Source organism: Caloenas nicobarica, chromosome 1, assembly GCF_036013445.1.
Source record: "Caloenas nicobarica isolate bCalNic1 chromosome 1, bCalNic1.hap1, whole genome shotgun sequence".
Lineage (NCBI taxonomy): Eukaryota > Metazoa > Chordata > Aves > Columbiformes > Columbidae > Caloenas > Caloenas nicobarica.
Window position 1 is genome coordinate 120,316,567 of NC_088245.1, and position 20,298 is coordinate 120,336,864.

The following is a 20,298-nucleotide window of genomic DNA, read 5'->3' on the forward strand; positions in this document are numbered from 1 at the left end:
GGATTCAAGGTGCTCCTGTGGGAATCTAGCCCCAGGAAAGTTAATACTTTCATGAAAGACCACTTCTGTTATTGGAGAGGGTGGTGGCTGAGAGTGATAACCAAAGGAGGATGGGCGCTTGCAGATGGGGCAGGGAACCTGCTGCTGTTCCATGCTGTTCCTGGCTCCAGGTACGTAGCTCTATGTACCTGTGTGCAGCTCCCCTAGTTTAATTTTCTGAATTTCAAGACAGTTCACTGCCTGCCTAATGAAACTGTGTTAAAGGATAGATGGTGAAGCCATATTCATGCCAATATATGGAGGTTACCAAGCAATGTACCTCTTACCAGAGCATGGCAGTCACAGCAGGCTTCCTAAAGGTAATGACAGTGAAACCTCATTAAGTAAACAACTGTAATTTTCTTACTGCTTCCTTCAACTTCTTCTGAGACCAATAAGGTTGTCATGTTTCATTAAGCTCTACTTAATCAGTCTCTCTTTATAGCAAATTCAACCACAGACCACTTAGTCTCTCAAATTCTGTGCCACTGTGATTAAACACTTGGCCAAGCCCAGCACACACCATACCCTTCTGTTTTGAAGTCCTCTAAACAGTGAGATTTGAGATACTTTAATTCCAGTGGTATTTGCCTGAACTGCAAAAGAGCTGTAAGGCCAGGTAACAGCAGTCTTGTGCCTCCTAATAAAGGTGGTGCATGCCAGCTAGGCAAGGGGAGAGTACACTTATAAAATGCTCTTAAAACAGCTCAAACACTGCTTCACCAGTACATTCCTTCACTGCCTAATAATAATAGCACGTTAGCTTCTAATTAAACATGAGGCCACACTCACAAGTCTTGGTTTTCCATGCCGTCTTTCACAATAACAAGCACCAGTTATGCATTATACAGAAGGCAACACAGCTGGCACTGGAAAAAAAACGAAGGGATTACAATGACATGCTACCAGTACTGGAGTGGGTATTTCTCCCTATGAACAAGCCTTCCTTGGGGCACGAGGGGTGAATGGGGGATGCTAAATTAGCACTAATGCAACAATGATGAATTGTTATTTTGTAAAGATCTCCTGCAGGTGACTTTCCTGGTCATGTGGGTACTCATCTGACTTAGCCGAAGGCCTGACAGGGCTGCTGACCTAAAGCTTACAGGCATTTCTCTGCCTCTTTCCAATCTTAGCCATGTTCTTTAAAAAAATACCCCCCAAAATATGCAGAATGATCAGAGGCAATATCAGGCTTTGTTGCTACTTACCTACAAAAAAAACCCCCCACAAACCTCTATCAAAAGAAAAAAGAAATCCCCAGACTTGCTATCATTCGACATCTTTTCCCTAGCTGAGTTGGCAGGTTGAACTCAGCTGTCCCAAGTCTGAAAGGAAACCTGTTCCCCACACCACTTTCTGTCACCCTCCCTCAACTTCAGGCATGCCCTGGAGCAAGCCAAGGCAACGGGTGTGAACCAGCGCCTAAGCCACAGGCTCTGCCCACTCACCCGCCAGCCCCAGCCCTCACGCAAACCCCCAAACCACACACAAAAACCCGCCACATGCTCGGGAAGCAGTTTTGAGAGGCGGTGTGAAGGCACGGAGGGCTCCACACAGCTGAGCCTTGCTCCAGGTCCCCCATGCTGCCCGACTGCTCCCTGGAAGGAGAAGGGGCTGCAAGATGAGCATAAGCTCCTCTTGCTCACCTTCAAAATCAGGTAGAGGTTGCCTGCAGGGTTTCTGCTACACCATGCTTGCCTGCTTCCTTAGGGCTCCTGACCATGGCCCAAGGTGGCTGTTTCAGCTCAAGGAGTAAAAAATGTAGGAAAAGAAGATACAATGAAATGGCATTAGTGATCATAAGCTTCACCTTTTCATAGCTAGATGTGATTTTTTTTTTTTTTTTTTTTTTTTTTTTTTTTTTTAACCCAGCCTCTGCCTGTATGCCTGCGGTGGTGTAGTCTGGGTTTCTGCCAGCACCCGCTGGTGCCGGCTCCCTGTGCAGGAGCCCCAGCGGTGGGGAAGGTGCCTCACACCATCCCCATTCCTCGCTCCTCCATCCCAACCTCTGCCTCTGGGCGACAGCGCAGCTCCGGGTGCATGCATTACCCTTCTTAGCAACAGTTTGTTCCCAGCACTCGGTACCTTTATTTACCTGCTACTTAGGACGAGGTTCTGCAGCGCCGTGTTTCTACAGGCCTCGAGAAGACTCGACAAGCCTGCGGTTCAAACACGCTCGGCGGTGCCAGTGAGGGGAGAGAATTGCTGGGTGATTGCAAAGAGGCCTGGAGGCAAACCTCAGCCCTTTCATTCCTGCCTCCTCGCTTGCACCACCTTGGCTCTGCACAACAGGGTTGCAAGAAAAAAGGAGCCATGTGGGAGCTGCTCCACAAGGTCTCCTTTAGCAGAGAGGTCTGGGGGGAGGAGATATTTGCTCTCCTCTATGCTCCTTTTTCCCCAGCTGGGTAGCATAAGGTGCAGACTAGCTTGCAGGTGGCCCCAAAAACCTAGACAAAACCTTCGGGTGCCTTGGTGCACTGCTGGTAGGGTACAAACCTGTGTTACCTCCCTAGCTGCCCCTAAGCCCAGGTGCTGATCAGATCCCATCACCCCTGTGCCTTGGGGATGGGGTCGTCCAGCCCATTCTCTTCCCGTCTGAAACTTTCTTCAAGCAGAGTTGATGTTGATCTTTTTCTTTGAAGGAGACTCACACAAGCAAGGAAGAAAGAGTGCTGGGCTTCTGTACACACGAGTCCTGGGGCCACGAGTTTGAGATGATATCAACCATGCTTAGCCTGTCCTGTTCTTTGGCCAAAACCATGAGTGCTGATCAACCTAACAGCACAGGGAGCCCTTTCAACAGGGGAGGTGGCAGCAGGCAGATCCCAACACGCCGGGCTGCTGCGGTCGCTCAGCAGCTGAGCATCACGGGCTGCCGGCAGCGAGACGTGGGGCCAGGGCAGCGTGTTGTGGGGCAGGCTGGGATTGGCGTGGGGAGGCTGTGCCAGCGGGTAGGCGGGCACGATGCCCAGCTCAGGCTGGGAAGCCCTCACTGCTGCATCAGGGAAGTCCTGAGCTTGTAGAGAACCATGCAGCAGGCACTTGAGCAAAAAACGGGGTTTAAAATCACCACTGCCACCATCTTGTTTGATTTGTGCTTTTGAAATGGTGTGGGAGAGGCTTTCAGGCTTTTCTCTGCAGTTACATAGAGCAAGTAGCATTTGGAAGCTGATAAAGGAGCAATTTGTGATCTGCACAGAAACACCTGGCCTTGGGAGGCTTGAGAAGAAACATGCAGAAGCACAAAATACATACTACAGCTGTGGCAATGACAAGGGAAAAGATGCTCCATGCTCTTCCTTGGAAGAGCAGGGAAGGGCCCATTTGCAGGTGCTGCTCCCTGGGGCAGGCTCTGCCCCAAAGGCAGAGGGTAACCCTTGGCCGCAGCAGGGATAAGGGCCCACAGGCTGCAGACTCACCACATGCGTGAGAGACAAATTTGTCTGATGAGTGCCCCCTCAGCCTCCACTGCCTGATCCGATCAGAGGAAATAAATCCTGGCAGAGCCAGTTTTCACATGAGTTCATACCCTGGCCTTGCCTCAACACGGACTGCGTCCAATACACTTTGTTTTTATCTATTTAAATGAGATTTCTTTTCTTGGTCCACTAACAGGTGAAACATGCCAAATCCTGTGCTACCTTTACTGATGTTTGCCATGTGTTTTAAAACGCCTGGTGAGGCTGGCTTTTTCCCAGCGTCATCTTGCTCTTTGCAAAGATGCTTAGCTAAGGGCATCGTAGGAAGTTAAGCAGGCCACAATTATAATGGACACTGGGAACACTGATCACAGTAGCTATATCCAAAAGCACATGTGCACTTAGACATTTGCAAAATCAAAGTCTAGAAGTTTGTATGTGGTGAATATAAAGGCTGACTTCAGCCTAACCTGAAGTTCCTCTGTCAGTCTCAGGGGCTCACAAAAATCTCCAACATCTTCCTTTGAAAAAAAAAAAAAAAAAAAAATCTAATCAGTAGACTAGTCCATCTCCGCTTGAAGAAGACGCTAGATGCCTTGAGATTAACTTAGCCTGACCACCACCTTCCCAAAGCAGAAAAGCCTTTATTCCCCAGCATCTTCCCACTTGGTCCCAGTTCCTGAGGACGGCAGCATCTCTCTGCCCAGTGCAGCCGGGGTACAACTTGTATAGTACCTTCAGAACAGGTGGGAGGTACCAGGCTTTCTCCCCACATTGAAGCTCCTTGTTTTTCCACACAAGGACGTGTGAACTTATGCCCCAACTGAGCTCCCCCATGGGCAGCAGCAGAGAAGAAGAGGAGGAGGAGGAAGCTGCACAGCATGGCTGCTGCTACAGTAGTAACTGTGGCCTGAGAGAGCAGAAAAGCAAAGGGCCACCGGCTGTCAACACTAAGCCATGGGTTTTTGTTTCCACTTGACCTAAACCCAGATTTGGGTGGTAGCTTATTAAGGAAAGGTGGTATTGCTCCATTGCTCTCTAAGTCAAACTGCTCACAAGACCACCCCTGTTCTCTCCTCACCCTATGGGGTCCTGTCACTTTTCTCAGAAGTTTGCTTTAGTGCGGTAAACGAGGCCAACCAGTGCACATGCAGGCAAGCCCATTGCCACAACTACAACCTGCAGTGGCATTGCCCTCCGTTTCACTGGGGCAGAGTTTTCTCTGCTGAAAAGGTCCCATCTCTGCGACATTTCTAAAGCAAAAAGCTTTGCAGAGTTGGAAACTGAGGGACTCACTTCTCATCCTTGGCTCTGCTGGCTTCGGGGAAAGAGAGAAGTACAGAACTGCTCCCAGCATCCCCTTCCAGGGGCCATGGCAGCGCCAAAGACACAGCCCCAGACACGCTTTTGGCAAAGCACTCTTTCTCCTTCCTCCTCACAAGCCTGCCAGCACTAGGCAGCTCTGCAGCAGCCCTTTGCCCTGGGTGGCGAGCAAACCAGCATGTGCCGGCATGCACGGTGCTACAGGTGGCTCCGGCTCCCCGCCGCCTGCCTTTCCATCATGGGACGGTCCTGCCCAGACGAGAGGTTTTCCAGATGACTTTTTGGCAGGGAGGCAGTGTTGCAGACGCCGTTGGACTTTCTCCATTCATTTCTCCCCATTAGTTACCCAGAACAGCTGCTCCAGCCTTAAGCTGGGATAAAGCCTAATGGTAAAGGCAGCAGTAATTACCTGTGCTGACAGCGCACTCAGAGAACCAAAATGGCTGGGTAGTCATCATGGTTTATAACCAGCCTGTGCCAGTGGGGAAGATGAAGGTCCTTGATCCTCTCCTTCCTCCTTCTGAGCTTCCCTCAACTGCCAATTAGTTGCCTCCTTCCTGGATGAATTAAAAGAAAAAATAAACTAAAAGGCCAAGAGATGCAGCGGAACATACCAGCTTCTCCCTGCTGATGGAGACAGGTGCCTGAAGGGAGGGCATCCCTTTCTCCCCTGCCGGAATGCATGCTGGCAGATGAAAGGCAGGGTCGGGCAGAGTGAGCAGCTCCATGGCAGCGGCACAGCTAGCCAAGATCACCCTCAGAGAAGGACCATTTTGCTCCATACTGTTTTGCGGTGACAGGGCTGTGTCAGCCCCCTGACTGAGTCTCTCCAGGCTGAAATAGGCCAGGAAAAGCTGCTCCAGGAGGAGGCTGTCATTCCCTTAATGACGGCATCCCGTTTCCAAGGGATTTTACACATCTGACTCCCACTAAAACCAGAAGGACTCTGACCTAAGAGACTTGGCCAGTGTTGTGCCTGACACCTGCAGACAGCTAGGACCGCTCCTTCAGATGCCACCTCCTCCGCTCCCTCCTGCCCTGTGGAGGTGCCAGGCTGGGGGCTGCACTGCAGCACCCTGCTGCCTCCCTCCAGCCAACAGCCCCGTGCATGCTCTGAGGCACCCAGTCAACGGCCCACAGGGCTTAAAGTTGGTTTGTTTCTGTGTAAAATTCTCAGAACTGTGCTCTGAGCTGTGCCACGAGGGGCCCTTGTGTGTGCCACCAGTTTGTGCCCTCTGCGAGCTCTAGGGCAGGGTGCTCGCTCAGCCCCTCTCCCTCTGTCCTTTGCTTGACTGCTCTGAAGCAGATGGTGTCACAGGTTGTCACAACAAGGCGGTATGGCTTCCCGCGGAAGGACCTGACTTGTTGATCGGCCCCACGGTGAGCACGCAGCAACTCTGGCTGCCGCTGCGTCCCTGCTGCTGTTTGCGAGCAATTAACAAGGACACGGGACAGGGCGAGGCTGGGTGAGGTAAGATACCCGAGGCAATAAGGATGGGATCTCAAGCTATTTCAGCTTTTTAATGTGGCTCTTTCTTCACTGTGATCACAGGGACGGTCCGGTGCCTGTGCATGTGTACCTGCCGACACAGGCACACGCAGGCTTACAGGCGCACACGTGCCTGCGCACACATGGGCATGAGTCTGCACACGCACATTCACAAATGAGATTTTTTTTTCTTAATTTTATGGTGAAAATTAGCCACTTTTCAAGGCAGGAAGCTCTCAGATCACTACATCCAACAAACTCACCCCAGCCCAAGCCACGGACAGACCGGGCTGTGACTCTTTGCTTCCAGAAATGGATTACAAAAATCAGAGAGGTGACGGCAGTAATGCACTGCCGCTCGTGCAATGCTTTACTAACATCATCATACCAAACACTCTGTACCACAGCAGTTTGCAGCTCTACCCTTAAGATGCTCCATCCCAGCTCCCTGTGGTCTATCAGAGCATCCACGAGGCTAAAAGTAGCCTCAGGGTATATCCCTGGAGGCTGCCAAAGGATGGAGTCAGACACATCACAGCACTGCCAAGAGATACAGCTGCTGTCAGAAAGAAATCAAATCCTGGCTGCAAAAGAAAGAAGAATAAATATTCAATTGCGGAACCACAAACACTGGTACAGTTGTTCCTGTTCAGGCATTCCAAATCCAGTAAACAGAAGCTGGATCAGACCGGCATTCCCTAAATTCAGTGTTTTGCCTCAGATTTTCCCATGCTAAAAGCCTAAGGAAGAATCAAAACATAATCCTGCTCTAAGCAGTTAGGAAATAAAATGCTCGTAGGGAAAATGTCTTCCACATCCCAGACACTTACCACAGTGTTCACAATACCCATAATAAATATTTAAATATTTCCAGAATCCTACCCTGTTCTTAACAGTTAACATTTTTTAATACTTATATATATATATTTAATACTTATATATATACATATACAGACATATACGTATGTGTGCATATACATGAAAACCCTTGAGAACATTTATTTGATCAGTCTAAAGACATGATACCTTTGGTTTCTGCTTCTACCTCCTGTTGCGGCAAAGTCTTTACCTTCTCTTTAACAGTCACATGAGATACAGGATACAAACTTTTACAGTTTCTTCTATGATACCACTTACTGACAACAGTTCCAACTCCATCCCATCCTAACAAACCCAGCAGCAAGGAATTGGATTCAAAATGGTACACGCGGCTGCTGCTGTTGCTGCTCCTGCATCACCAAAAACTAGAGGAGCTGGGAGTAACTTCTTTTGGCTTTTTATATTTGCAGTGGTTTATTCCTATTCCTGTCCCTGTTCCCATTCTCCCAGCTGCCTTCTTCAACACACTTTTTAATAACTGTCTTTACTGATGCAGCGACAACCTCAAGTTTACACTAAAGGGAATTCTTGGGACCATAGAGAAGGTATTTATGAAGCATTTCTTACATACATTGCACACTTATGCACGCACACACAGAGTCAGGGGTCAGCCACAGTGCTAGACTGCTTTTACAAGCAGCAACGTATACAGCCTCCTGCTGCCCTTCTGCTGTTTTCCCAAGCTCTGTTTATTTTCCCAGGTTTGCTCTATGTTCCAGACTAAAAAACTTTCACTGGAAACTAAGATGGAAGGGGCAAAAATTTCCAGTCAGGTAAACTACACTCCCCAGCAAAGCTAGATTTATTTATCTCACCTAAAAATGTCCATTTGCCACCTCCCAATGCCTGGTGTGTGCCAGGGGCTCCATACTTAGTCCTGTCTGCTCCTCTCTAGCCATGCAGTGAGCACAGCTGCTTCCCATCGACATGCCAGAGGATTATTGCTTCCTTGAAGGTCTCCCAAACAGCTTTAGTTATCTTCCTCCATCAGATGTCAAAGCTCCTCTACCAATAGTAAGTGACAGTAGCCGACCCAGCCAGGGAGAAGATGTGCTCCTGGGCGAGGCTGCAGCAGGGCGCTGCCACCGACCCCCCCGGCAGGGCTGCCCGCAGGGGGAGCGAGCGCCAGCACTGCGGCTTCCCAGAAAGTTTAATTTCTGGAGAGGCCTGTTTTGGGAGAGGTGCAGGCCAGCTCTTGAAAGATGTTGGGTCTTTGGGGGTGGTTCTGCTGCTCCCCACAAGAGGATAGGAGGTGGGTGAGCCAGAGGAGGTAAGTCATTGCTGCTGCTGGAGAAACCTGCCAGAAGCCCAGAGCCAGCCTCAGTTTTGGGGTTTGCCTGTCTCCAGTGCTTTTAACTCCTTAATGACCTTCCTGAACAACCAACCCAATCCTCGTACTTTGCCCAAAAGGCATTTGGCCGACAGCAGTGAAGTTAAGATGTCAGGACAAATGTGTCTATCGCCAGCAGAATTTGGCTGCAGATCTGAGTTGTGACACGGTTGATATGTAATGAGGTTATTAATATTATATTGTGACATACTTAAGATCACCAGGTTTCCACTGAACACGTAATTGTTGACGAGCCAAGAAATAATCCTTTAACTACAGATTACATTTAGTCCTATTTGATATCCCATCCTTTGTTCAAGTAATTAAAGGGACCTGGGCCAGAAAGCTGTACTTGTTCCTCACTGGAAATACAACCAGCTGAGATATTTTTCTAACATATATGCAAATAAGAAGTTATGAATCTCCCCAAGGAATGCCTGCTCCAAAATAGAGCCTACTTTGTGCCTAGATTACATTAGATGCTGTTCCCTTGTCTTAAAAAAGCCATTAAGCTGTGAACATATCTGTCCCGTCTTACTTTGACCCCATTCTTGGCTGCAACCTTAACCCAACAGACCTTAAAGACAGTTCCTAGATGCCTACATTTGCTTGTCCCTGAAAGAAGCAGGTGCCAGGGGGTGCTGTCACCGCAGGGTGACCTGGCTGTACCTCCTGGGTGCATAGGTGTGCCTACAGCCACCACACACGTCAGTGGCCCAGCCTGCCTCTCCTTCCTTTAGGTGTGCCAGCTGCCTCTGGAAGGGTGCTTAAGCCTGGTGTCTTCATCTGCTGCTCCTCTTCTGGGTCCTGCCCTTTGAGCTGTCAGTGACATCCAGAGCTGACAGGTGAAGCCTCAATGACTCATGGGGGGTAGGGATGAATTAACACAAGGGGTATTTCAGCCCCTTGTGCAGGTTTTTCCTCCCCTCTGTATCTGTCAGGGCTGTAACTGGGAGCTCTGGGGGCTGGAGGCAGCGGGTGTCTGCTCCTCTGGAGAAGCTCTTCTAGCATTTTGCAGGACTACAGCTGCCAACAAACTCTTTAAACTCAGCCTACCTGTAACTCAGCCCAGCCACTGCAAGTATTTTCCCTCCTCCGCAGGGACTTTGTTTTCTTCTCTGCTACTTATGATGAAGGTACCCAGAGATCCTTCCTTCACTTCCTCCTGCCGTAGCTGGACTAGGTTATTAAGCATCTCACGCTAGCAGCAGTTTAAATGGGGTGAGACATGGGAAACTTACTGATTCAATGAAAAGAAAGTCAACAACTCCTGAAACAGAGACATGGTGGAGGAAAAAAAAAAATCAAGAAGGCAACTGTGAAAGAAAAGCCCATTGTGGAATTATCCAGCATCCCTGTAACAAAATCAGTTATTCAACTACCTGTGAGGGCACCTATTTGCATTATTCATAGGGTGTTAATTACACAACTCTTAATATTTTTTTTGAGTCTTTGCCATTACAGCTCAACGCCTGCAGCAGGTAGCCCAGCAGCGCTTTGCTGCCTCTGATCCCCCCAACACAGCCTATTCAGTTTTCCCCTCCTGCCTAATTATGACAATTACTTTCTTATCCTCCTCTTTTATTTCCCTTTACTTACATTGTTTGAGCCAGCTATTACAGCTTTAATGTTCTTGTAATGAAGTTGCTCTTTGCAAAGACCCCACCCAAGATGGCACCATGATATCAAACTGCTATCAGCCAACAGCACTGCAGCTGAAATCAGAAAAACACCTGGTGGAGAGCTGACAGCCCCTAACAAAAAGGAGTTTATGGGTTTGGTTTGTTTTCCTCTAACTGCTGCACCTCTCCATCATTTCCTCTTACCATCTCTTCCTGCTGAACACGTGCTGGATGGACACGGATGCGCGGTCTCAGAGGTTTTTTTCAGAAGTGGCAGATGGCCCCCGGAAGGGTTCAGCCGACTGCCTAAGCACAGCATCCCAGCTCCTCGAAGCCAAAATCCATGGCACCAACTGTCTAAGCATCACCGAGGACTTGTGCTTCCAGCCCTTCTACAGCAGGACCAGGCAGCCCCCGCAGCGTGGGCTCCCCTCCCGCACATCACCGTGCAGGAGACTGTGCACAGACCACAGCGAGTAACGTGCTTGCTAATTAATTATTGAGGGCCCAACAAGGAACCAAAAAAACACATCTGCAAGTGCTAGAAATGCAGGATCAAGGTGGAGACTAATAAAACAGGGGGAAGAGGGCTAGTCAGCAATGATCAATTACAGTTGTTTAGGTTATTCATTAAATATAAATTTTCAAAGCCAGGTGGAATGCGGCACACCCAACTTTAAGATTCAAGTGTGCAAAAGCTCTCTCAGCAGTCAGTGGAGAGAAAAAGAGGAAAACCCAGTGCGTTTATTTATCCCACCTTCCTCAGACACCAAGCTGTTTCTCTGGGTGAGCTGAATGCCCTGCACTGACCAGAGAGGGTGAACAAACTGTCCAGGTGAGCCCCAGAGAACTGGACTGGCCAAAGTAAGGAGGGTCAAATTTCACCAAGGCTGCCTACACTTTGTTTTTAGAACAGCCCCAGGAAAGGCCAGCGATAAGAAGCTCCTGTGACATGCCTCAAGGTATCACTGGATTTACGAGAGGGTTTTGGTCTAGGAGCTGGAGAATTGGGCTCATGACTGTGCATTGTAGAGTCTCTTGAGGAAGGAAGAGGACTGTGGCATTAGCAGAGCCAAGAGATTGCAGACAAAGCTAATTGTCTAATAGTTTGGGTTGAGTTGACCAGGCTAATGGGCTAATGCTAGGGTTATGCTGAAGAACAAGGACAGAAGGAACTAAAGAGCTGGGTCTACCACTGTGTTACAAGCAAGGACTAAAGACCTACAGTAAGTGTTGCTGTCTTCAGGGGTAATTGGGTCATCAATCCTTGAGCTAGCAGTGCTTCACAGAAGTGGTGTCCTGTGTTAGGGCTGGGGCTTAGAGCTGCCTTGACAGAAGATGGCCCAGGGTACATGGGCACGGAGGCAAGTTTATGAAGGGCTGTAGATAATTCTGAAATTGGCTGAGGATTCCTAGCTGTAGGGAAGCTCACAGATGGAGGAGTAGGTTGGATAATCATTTAGTACAGGTGGGTCTGAGGAAGTTCGGAACACAGCCTAAAAATGGAGAATGAGGGAGGGCGCCAGCAGGGATTATTGGCATGTGCTTTGCATTGGGCTATTCTAGTAAGGCCAGAGTCAGGGTTAAGAACCACAGGATCAAAAGAAATAAACTGAGCAACATTGCCTAGAAGATGATTGCAGGCCAACGGTAGTCGTAGGGACAAATAACTACCGGTCTTCCTAGTAAGACTCAACCATTTCCATTTGTCCTAAACAAAGATATCCCACTCAGCACTCCTGGCACCAGCCCCACTATATGGGAATTGCGCAAGTATGGCAAGGAGGCTTATTGTAAATACGCTCAAGCGACTGCAGCTGTGGTGTAGAAAAAGCACATACATCACACTAATTGTTTTACTGACCTTGTGTGCTTCACAAGTAGAACCTCTGTGTTAGATAACATAGGCCTGTGAGAAACTCTAAGGCACCTTATTATTGTGCCTGAGATTCCTGCTTTGTTGTGAGAAAGAGCGCAAGGCTGCGCCTGCTTGAAGCCTTGAAATACAGGCGAATGCAGCAAGCCCAGTGATCTTCTACCAGGGCTGAATTCTGCAGCGCCTGCATCCCCACTTGTGTCACCTCTGCCTGGGAGCTTAGGTGCTGTTTTGGAGATCCCTTGCTAGCAAGGTAACTAAAATAAATATGCCCTTTTGCAATTGCATTTGTGGCGTCTGCTTGCTTCTTGCAACGAGCCTGTTCACACAATCACATTCAGTTATCAGCCAAGCTTGTCATTGCTTCTCTTCACAATGAGGGTAACTTCTGCTTTTCTGAAACCTAACACATGTCTTAAGCCTTGGCCACAACCCTGTCCACTTTTACACTGTGGTTTCCTGTATACTAGGTGCAAACCATAATCCTTGTTCAATGAGTTGAATCTGGCCCAGAATAATCAACATTGGATTCCCACCAGGAGGCACTGGCTCATTTTAGCCTTACAGAAAAATCTCATCCCACTTCTGAGCAAATCAAAGCCAATTTACCTCCACATGATGCAACCCTTATCTTATCCAGACAGGCTCATCAGATGCTTCAGCTTCTGCTATTAACACTTTATTCCAGTGATGCTAAGCTGAACCTACATGAATTATGACCCTTTTCCCCCATGTGATGCTAACTCTCAGGTTTTACAGGACTACAAGGACCAAACAGAAATCACAGTTCTTTGTGAGCCAGTTTGAGCCCTAATGATAGGCTTGATATCCTTGCTTACAGACCCTGAGATGATACAAAATGAATGAGAACTCTTTCACCCACAAAGTAGCCACCCTACTTTTAAATGTGTAGCAGGACCCAGCAGAACAGAACACAAAGCCCAAGAGATCTTCAGCCCATGCTAAGCCAAACCCTAACCATCATGCCTTCTGCTGTGTTTTTCTAAAACACACCTGAACAAATCAAAGATCCATGTTTTCCCTCAAGATGCCACCCTCACTTTTGCTTGTTTAGCCTTGCAAGTACATGCACATATTGACCCATGCAGCTCTTTAGACCTTTCCATGTAATCCCTCAGACACAGAAGCCACAAACCCCCACCCACGTGGCACCAGTGCTAATCAAAGCCCAAAGGCAATGGAAACGCCCCAGAAAGCTTAGGGCAGGGCTAGGGCTTCATTCAACAGGAGCTGAGGAGTTTCTTGTTTTACCATGACATAAATCTGAAGGCCTGGCATGAGAACCTGCGCAGCATCAAGGGCTTAATTTTTTTTCCTAAGGATGAGCTCTCAGAGGTCCTGTGCTAAGGTGAGAGCTAGGCTTAGGAACAGCAGGGTTTGAGAAGCCCAAATGATTTGCAAAGCTCAGATAAACAGGAGAATGGCTGTCATTAAAAGGAGAAAATGACATTTGGACTATTTTGAGACAAAGCAGGGACTACTACACATATGTCTATGGGCACATACTTAATGCTTGGGTTGGAAAAGCCTGTTTTCCTGCCCAGTGGGAAAGCAGGATGAGAGCTAGTGTCATGCTGTCAGGGTTATTTAGCCCTTCTCACTGTCTCAGTGAACACTATCTGGCCAAACTCATCATCAGCTCCACCTGTGGGACCTTCCCAGCTCCAGCAGCAAATCTCCTTTTCTGGGCCAGGCTGACTCTACCCTACCCAATGCTAACATACCTCAGCAGCTCCAGCATTTGATGTCTCCTAATCACTCTTTGGCAAACAGCAACCACTCACCAGAGCTGCCAGCAGCCCTCTATTACATATCAAAGGAAGAGGATTGAGCAGGACTAAGGATCAAAACAATGCACGGAAGATCTCAGTCTGCTTCTGAATCATTCATCGCTTGGAGGCTAGGATTAGAGATGGTACCACTGGAAGCCAATAGCTCCTGCTTTTTTTCTGGGTCAGAGGGAGTTTGCTGGGATGCTATTCCGTGGCACAGTATTTAAATGTAGGGTTGGCACTTTGGCCCAAACTCTATGCCAAATGATAAATCCTGCAGATTTGCATAAATATTGGTGTCAGTCTGGACGGCTTCTATGTAACTGTGGGGCATGTGTGGATCTCCTGGACATTCAATAGCAGAAGCAAATAACTTAATAGGTCTGTTGTGAATAAAGCCTGCTTCAAAGGCTGGAGTCGAAGTCCTGATTAAGAAAACCAAGATTTGCAGAGCTAACCTGATTTACACATTTTGCAACACCTCCCAAGGTAGAATGAGGGCTGCTTGTAAGAGCAGCAAGCGTCTCCTGGTTTGTCTTGGGGCACAAATTGTTCTCCAAGCAAACATGGGCAAGCCCAGAACTGGGCTTAATATATTAGGGAAGGAGAAAACAGGGACCAAAGACCTCTTTATTATTGTTTTCTCTTAAGTTTAGAGCTGTGGATGCCACTCTGGCAGGAACTTACTGACGCATCCAGCGCTCAGTGCCTCGCTGGTGCTTTGGGTGGATCAGGGAGCTGTGGTCAGCGCTCAGGTGGCAGCATTGAATGAAAAACCTTTTTGCTCAGGCCCAGGAGGTTCTGAGCCTTTGCTCCTCAGCCCCAGCACGTGGAACCACCAAGGCATAAGCCCCCCCTGCAACCCCCATGGCTCCACCCAGTCAGGCTTTTTGCTCCTTGCTCCTGCTCCCTTTTTACCCCATGCTATTCTGCAGCCCACACGCATCCCGATACCCACTATACAAGACTGCGTTTTATACAGGGAACACACACAAATCATCAGGGAAACGGCCTGGGAGATAGAACTTCCAGAATACACATGCAGTTATTCCCCCTACTCCCCCAATAGCAGGTGTTGGCCTAGAAAATATCTCTGAATATTTCCATTTCCAAATAATTCATTTTATAGGTCTACAATTTAAGTTAAAAAGAAGACAAAACTTCAATTAGTAAGGTTATTGTTGTCTATTAGATTTAGAGAACCTCAGCCGACTCTGAATAATTGCCTTTCTGCTTCAGGTTAGCATTATTGGAAAGGCTATTGAAGCACATGCCTTATACGAAGCAATACGAACTATGGTTTATAAATTAACATTTTATTGCAGTAATCTTTCACATGAGAGGTACCTCTGCATCATTTGTGTACCCCTGTCCAACTTTATGTGCAAATATAATGCTCATGAATTTTAATAGATATTGGAAATGCTCACTGGAGTGAGAAGAGACTCTTTTCACTGGCCACAAACATAATACAATGGCACTAACACTTTTTTCCACCCTGCTCATTTTTTGATCCTGGCTTCTTATTTAATAACAGACCAGGCTGTGAACACACTGACTCATCTCTTGTTTTCTCAAAATAGCGAGAAGTTTTATTTATTTTTTTAATCAGTAACTACCTGAGAGAAAGGAATGCCTTATAAGATAAAGTCATTTAATTAGTTTGTTTGCTGTTAAGAAAAATATGTAGGTGGATATGGGCTAAACGCCAAGCCAAAGTGGTCTGGCTTTACTGACAGTTCAGCAAAAGAAAAAGATTAGACGTCATGGAAAAAATTACTCCCCAAGCAGGAAAAGCTGGACATGGCACATATTTCTCTTCATGATCTAGCTTTGTAACTGTAAAAGGAACCACTAGCATTAGCTAACAGAATGTACTTGGAGTGTAAAAGGGCTACAAAACAACAAAAGCATAGCTGAATCGGATGACTTTGCCAATTACATGAGATTTATTTCAAATATCTTATTTTTAATTGTTAATATTATTATGGCAAGAGCGAGTACTCCCTCACGTCCCCAGACTGCAGAAACGTCAACACGTCTGCAGTGTTCTGGGGCACTGAGAACATTTGGCTATGCTATATATGCTTCAGAGCAGACTCAGACATCAGGCTACTTTCACTTATAATCCGGAGTGCACTACAAAGCAGAATACTTTTTGCAACCACGTTAGCAAACAAAGAGCACTATATCAATCCTCTTAATCTTGATTTTAATGCTTTTCACATTCCTGCGGATGTGAAACACTCGAGGTACAACATGCTGGAATCCCAAAACACAAACAAACCCAGTGAGCTCACAAGCCTCTTTAGACTCCGTCCATTCTTGCTGAAGGCCATGTTTGCATCGCAGCTGGACATCCTGCGTGCTGTCTTCACAGATAATTCTGCTCCACTGCTGCCGAGGAGCTATTCCCCACACTTGAGTTTGCACTACAACCTGAAGTGGGAGCACTCCCGTCTGTACCGAGCACCTCTTCAGGGACTGCAGGGCATTCCAGACAAAGCTTTCCAGCTGACTGCTACATTGGGAAATTCTACCAGTCTGTTTTGGATACAGTATCTTATTGCCAGTCATCCTTTACCCTTTAGACTTTTGTCCCAGATAACGACCAACCAAATCCGTACCTTTCCTGAAATCTACGATTCTTATCATAGTGACCTGGCTTATATTATGATCACTCAATTAACTCCCACCTTTGGATTATTAAATCAGTGTCTATTAACCAGGACAGATACTGAAATAGCCAGTCCATCATTAGCTGCCTCCCATTGCTGAGATGAGTTGTTACCACTGTGTTGGTGGACCTGGCCGCTTGACTGCTTCTCCAACAGGCCTTTGGGAAAGCACGATGTCTGTTTACCACAGGGTCCCACCCCTCAGACATGTGAGATAGCTGCCTTAAAAAAACCCAACCAAACAAAACCAACTCATATCCATGCCTTCCCAGGACAGACCCCTCCTATCATATTAGCTTGGTTTTCCCTTTTACAATTGGAAAGTTTGTGTGCATGACCACATGAGTGCTTGTAAGGAACTTGGTGAAACAGTGTCTTCACAGCCACCCACCACCCAATGCAGGTGTCTGTGTACAGGACACATTTGTACACAAGTCTCCTGGACAAATTGAGTCCAATGGGAGGGACCTAGTTTTGAAGACCTGGTCCAATATTTCCAGCAGCTGTTAGTGATGGCACAGAGACCCACTGGATGGGAGAGAATGGAGATATGAACAAAGAACAGCAAGTTACTTTAGGTCAAAGACCCTGAACCAGGAGCAGATCGAAAGTTAAATAAGATTGGCAGGTGGGTGGGTGGTCTTCTCCCCAACCAGTAGACAGAAACCTGGCTCCCACTCTTTTTTCTCCCACAGGATCTTCCCTTGCATACACTTCTCCCACTACAACTTCCACTTCCCCCATGCTCCAGCAAGACTTCCAGCTTGTACCCTTACGCAACTCTGATTTCCTTGGGAGGCAGGCCTGGAACCCTACCTAAGTAGACAGCAACTGGCTCAGCACTTCTTGCTGCTGAGCCAGTCACACCAAAAGCAGTGCCCACACCACAGCCCAGAAAGGGTGTGACTGCCGCCTGGGAAGCCACAGCTTGGGCACCGGCAGCAGCTCGTGTCCCTCAGCATGGCTCCAACAACCTTCCATGCTCCCAGGCAGGGTTTGCAACTTGTTATGTTACCCCTGGATTGCCATTGCATCAGGACTGGTGTCAAGACACTTTAAACCTCAGCTGGTTACTTTTCCTTTCTAGGGTGTCAAGAGCGGGCAAAAATGAACAAGATTAGCTCTGAATTTTCTCCTCCAGGAGAAACTAGAAATTAAATCCTGGGTTAATAAACCTGTGTTTTACCCACAGTGAGGCTGAAGGCAACAAATTATCCCTGCTACATCCATGTGGCTTGGGCTGGCTGCTGTCCTGCCAGGGAATATTGGCTCCTTCAAGTTAATGTATTCTGTCATATTTTGAATCATCTTCTCTGGGTCACAGCCCCTCTGGCAGAATGACACAACTATCATTTTGCAACACACCGCCTGTACACATACCAGTGTGGACTTCCATCCTCTCCTGCCATTACCCTCCCCAAACTGATGAGCTTCTCCCTCTACCACAACCACATCTGCTGTTTTTCACCAGGGAACATACCTCTGCATGCACAGCTCCCATCGCACAGGGCTGGGGCTGAACTGTGCCCTTGTGAGGCTAATTTTGAAAGCCGACTCTCAAGCACAGATGCGGGAAACCTTCATCCTGATGACAGTTTCCCCGGTATAGCCTGATGCCTTGTGAAGTCCCACCTCTGTTCCCTATCCTTTCTATTGAATTTTCCCCAGTCTCGATTTCCACCCCTCTGTCCCAAAGGTTGCTCTGGGACTCCCACACAGAGCTTGGGGCAGCTCCATGCCACACAGGGGCTATGGCATGTCCCGATGACTCCGGGCTCAGCAAGATGAAGAAACCTAGTGCTGTGGGATGGGAGGTGCTGGGCAAGAAGGGGCATGCGGACCGCCAGCCCCAATCATGTTCATATCACAGGTCTGTGTGCACGCTATGGGATCTGGGCAATAAGGAGATACAGACTGGTGTGTGCTGCTGCAAGAGCCACTGATATGGTACCTGAGAGCCCTCTCTGGCCTCCAGTAAAAAAAAAAAGTTTCTCACCCCATTCTAGTCGAACAAGGGACTTTCCTCTCCACTTTAGTGTCTGCGTTTTCCATACTCGGCCCAGCTTAATTTTCACTTCACCCACATACAGTATTAGCCATGTTATTAAGCCTTTGTAGACTGCAGCAGACACACACCACATTATGTGAAAAATACAGGAATTAATGTAATTGGTTTTAAACATGGCACAGTCTCCAGCATCAATTAAATACTTAAAGCAAAAGGTATGCATGGGAGATAATGGTAGGAGCATAAAAATGGCACTGGGCAAACAGCTCTTAAAGAACATGAATTTCTGGTTAAGGAAAAAAAAATCAAGAGGGGAAGCCTGAAAAACCTTTCCAGTACAGGAAAGGTCTCCCAAATAATTTGTGAAACTATTGTGAAAATTAATATGATATAGATATATTTGAGGACCTAAAAAATATCATCTCAGTATTCCTCATCTTTATTCAGTTGAATGGCATGTTTTGATACATATGCCAAATCATATTTTAATCTTGAAAAACCTTAAGTAAACAAATTTGCTGATCAGATGTTGGAAATGAACAGAGTAAAAGGAAAAGCATCAAAAAGTGGGAGGAAGCACTAAAGAGACAATGTTTCTCTTTTCCAATACACAAATTAGGATATATTAAAAGTGCCAATTAAAAATGAAAGAGGAACGAGGATTTTATTTTCGTGAAATGCAGATTGACATGAATATAAATTCTGAGCAAATAAAAAGCTTTGCCCATAAAATAACCACACCAAACCTGTTGCAAAAAAATGTAAACCCCAGCTCCTCACATCTTCCTCAATACTTTTGCTTTTCCTCCCCAGCAATGATGTGGAGGAGAATGATGAATTTCCTGACCACAAGAGACATGGCAGTGTTTTAAAGGTATAAGGTATAAGGAAATGCAATAGGAGGTACAGTGCTGATGGAAGGAGAAATAAGAGAGGTGAGAAGACCGGAAAATATATCCCTTTAGAGAGAAAACCTGACCAAGTAAGAAAAGAAGAATAGTGGGGCACGGGAAGCTGACGTAACAGCCTGTGAGCAATGACAAACATTTCCAGTGCGTGCTGTTTACGGTAGCAAGCTCATACTCAGCTTTCACTCCAGTGTCTCCCAAGCTCATAACCTGCACATTTCCTGTACAATTCACTTGGGAACAGCATCATTTACTGATCATCAGACGTTCTATTTAGATACCAAGTAACAAGCTTGTCATGTAAGTAGGTCAAAGGCACTGTTTGAAACACAAGTATCGATCCCAAGATATCTCCTCTATAAAATTTTACAGTTAAACATTGACATACAGGAAAGAATCCAGATCTGAGACATTTTTCATTCCTTAAGATGCACCAAATTATTTTCATTCCTTATATCAATTTCTCACTGTCATCCAGACATAATTTTTTTTTCAGTTCATCTTTTGCCTTAAAGACAGCTTGACTTCTCTTGTCTGTTCATGTGTTGGTTGAACACAACCCTACCTATTATCCTCTCTTCCCTACAGATGTTCAGCAGAAGGCTGTGCTGCATCCACTGACTGGCGGATGACAAAAACCTTCTTCCCAACTTCAGCCAGGCAAAGAGCACACTGTGAGCCCACTGACAGGGCAGAATGACTAGACTTCTCTACATGTACACAGCCTGAGTTTAGAGGAAGAAAAAGAAAAAAAAAAGAAAGGGAAAGAGAGAGGAAGAGAGAGAGGAAGGGAGGAAGGAAGGGAGGAAGGGAGGAAGGGAGGGCAGCTATCATGAGGACAGAGCATAACAACACTTGGAGAAGGTGGTTCATTTCAAAGTTTTGCAGAACGGAGCCAGCTTGGCTACCAAGCTCTCTGAAGCAAGGATCA